The following is a 3,099-nucleotide window of genomic DNA, read 5'->3' as shown; positions in this document are numbered from 1 at the left end:
CAAAAAAATAATAAAACATAATGATAATTTTTTTTTTCTCTTTATGTATTATATTTTTATTATAATATGATAAATACAATAAAAAATTAAATTATACTACAATATATGTATCACGAAGCAATTCAAACTCATCAAATTACCCAACAAAGAAAAAAACAAAAATTAAAGTAACTATTAAAAATCTTCATCTAACGACGTCACAAACACATAATAATTTAAACTACTTGCGAAATAAATTGAGCACAATTAAATAACTAAAAGTATCTAAAAAAACAATGAGTACCTTTGAGTGAATTAGTTATCTTGAAAAATTTCTTGAAAACACACAGACCACAAAAAGGAGTTAGTCCAACAATGTTGCAAACCAATGAAAACAAATAATTTAAGCAATATTCTTGTTTATAATTAAATTGTCTTTTTTTTTTTTTTTTTTAAGCAATAATATTCTTGTGAGTTTTACTATAAATTAAAGACTAAAAAGTAAAAACAATTTTAAAGACTATTTCCCCACTACTATCTCAACAATTTTTTTTTCCTTAAGCAATTCTAGAAAGAAAGATTTATTTTCTCAATTAAAAACTAAAGATAATGACAAATTACTTTATTGATCACCACTCTTCACGAATCACCTTTTTATTTTTATTTTTTTATTTTCTCAATTCTAGGTGGGGCCGGGTGTCACTGACTCGCTGACACGCGGCCACACCTAGATTCAAGACCCAACTTTTTTTCTTCTTATTTTGTGTTTTTTTTGTTTAGTGTTTCACCCACACACTGGCACACGGCCACACCTTCTTCAAAATCACAAATTCACAAATCACATAATCACAGTCTAAGTCTTATTTCACCTTTCACTCCTCAAGCCAACAAAAATGGTGTCACCGTTCCTACCGCTTTTCTTTTAGAAAAGCCTCAAATCTCAAAGCATAAATAACATTAGAGACTATAATCTACAGAGAAGAGAGTGAAACTCACGATGCCCTGTTCACTTCTGCTGGTGGTGCGTGGACGGCGTCATGGCGAGCTGAAGACGACGGTGGATGTACAGCAGTCAACAGATCGGTGGATGTACAACCAATCTTGGTGTGCTTCTCTTGCCTTTGGTATTTCTTCAACTACAAAAAATTTCTCTTTTTCTTTGGGTTTGGGTTGGGTGAGATGAGAATGTGAGATTGAGTAAGATTTGAGATTTTTTGAAAAACAAACTTTGCCTCCTTTCCCCTGGTGTAGCGTGCCTTGTGAATTTTGGTTGACAAAATGGTGATTGCGTGTTGAGCAGAAAGCAGGAAAAAACTTCTATTTTATTTTTATTTTTATTTATTAATTTTTTTGTGGACATTGCAGTCCAGCCAGTCCTCTCTAGTCTAGTAGAGATGGTAAAAAATTTGTAGGGGGTATATTTTTGGATTTTGCTGGGCGGGTTGGAGACTGGAGAGCTTTTCTTTTTTCTTTTTTATTTCTACCAGGGGTGCCCTTCAAATTTCTTCAAATTTTTACTTTAAAATTTTTAAAAAATTTTTTTTTACCGGGGGCGACCCAGGGGCGGTCGCCCCCACGTGTATCCGGCACTGTAACTAGTCATGCATTAAAATCAATGATACGCGATCATAACTTGTAACAACAACCAACTAAAATCAATGACGTGTTGGTGTTTGATAGCAAGTATAATATATAAAATATCAAACAAATAAATAATGATATAACCAACAAGAAAAAGATTAGATGTACTGGTAGAAGAAAATAAGAGAAACAAAATTATAAAAAGAAAGTAGGTCGTGCTTTAGTTTGAATTTTTTTTAATATTTTAAACTTGCTATATAACTTTTGTTTTGTTTTACACTTCTCAAAACACAAAAACAGATTTTACATTTACACTACGTCATAACATTTTTTTCAAATAAAGAAACAAAAACACTATCCAAAAAACATTAACAAAGGTTATTCTTGTTGTGCAGCTAGTTTCCTATCAAATAGACAAGCTCCAATATTAAAATTTAACATAACCCACATCAGAAATAAAACAATACTATAGGAGAGAAGTAAATAATAATAATAATAATAATAATAATAATAAACATCTTACAGGATTTGAGATATTGTTTTTGCTCTTGTTTGGCATCTGAGAGCTTTCTTTCCAGTCTATGAATATCGAGAGAGCATCAGAATCTCAGAAAAAATATGTTTTGCACCATCTCAACAACTATCCTGCAGAGTACAATTGACCTAATTATATGGTCATCGATTCTCATCTTATCCTTCTAAACCGTGTAGAGCCCACAGGGAAATAAGGGTTTTTTTTTTTTTTTTTTTTTTTCAATGCTTTCTAATAAATATATCAGAGAGGTAGGTTTCCGGCGCTGTCTTCAATTATTTCATTTGTTGACAGCATATATACAAGTATTCTTCTTTTACTAGCTTCATCTCCTCACATTTAACCGAATGCATTTGCACATTTGTTCTGAGGAAGTGTTATGAAGCATCACCCATTCAATTTCCAAGAGACATAGCATCAGCATCCCCTAGTAAACTCACCACCAAAATAGCTCTGATGGACTTGGAGTTTCGACACAAGCTGCTGTCTCTTTGCAGATGGAATTTTAGTGAAAGTTGTCTCTAGGCTTGCTCGATCTTTAATTGAAAAATAAAATACAATAAAAAGTAAAGACACTAAATGGCTATGTAGATAATGTCATATTCTGCATCAAGGAAAGGTCATATGGACTTCTCAATCCGCATGAGCTCTTTTGCCACATCAATCATATCAGGCCTTTCTTCACCTTTTCTTCGGACGCATGCCAACGCAAGCGCTAAAAAAGCTTCCACTTGTTGAGCTTGCCCATCTCCTCCTTCCTCCCTCAAAATATTGGGATCCACAATTTCAGTGATCACCTGCTCATTCGGAACATGATCTCCCACATAATTATCAACTAATGACTGAAATTGTGTTGTCCGAACAATATTTGCAGCTTTTTTCCCTGTTAATAAAATAAATAAAAGCACACCGAAGCTATAGACGTCACTTTTCTCAGTGACAAAGCCGAACTCAAAATATTCAGGGTCACTGTACACAGACTTGATGTTCGTATCATCTCTTGCATG

The 3,099-nt window shown here is 33.1% G+C and overlaps 1 protein-coding gene across 3 annotated transcripts in view; it reads right to left on the bottom strand.

Annotated features, from left to right (window-relative positions):
* The window catches only part of LOC132179383 (non-functional pseudokinase ZED1-like), a 5,097-nt gene extending 2,876 nt beyond the window's left edge, over positions 1–2,221 (bottom strand). Inside the window, exons 1-2 of one of the 3 annotated variants that reach the window (XM_059592103.1) lie at positions 976–1,487; positions 284–314 (exon numbers count right to left, since the gene is read on the bottom strand). The gene's annotated coding sequence lies outside the window, so the exon portion shown is untranslated. Of the gene's footprint in view, positions 1–283; positions 315–975; positions 1,488–2,083 lie in introns of those variants that run through there. The other 2 variants (XM_059592102.1, XM_059592101.1) reach the window with 2 other exon arrangements.
* Positions 2,222–3,099: the final 878 nt, after the last annotated feature.

Source organism: Corylus avellana, chromosome ca4 (genome assembly GCF_901000735.1).
Source record: "Corylus avellana chromosome ca4, CavTom2PMs-1.0".
Lineage (NCBI taxonomy): Eukaryota > Viridiplantae > Streptophyta > Magnoliopsida > Fagales > Betulaceae > Corylus > Corylus avellana.
The sequence above is the reverse complement of the archived record's forward strand: the minus strand, read 5'-3'. Positions and strand labels throughout refer to the sequence as shown.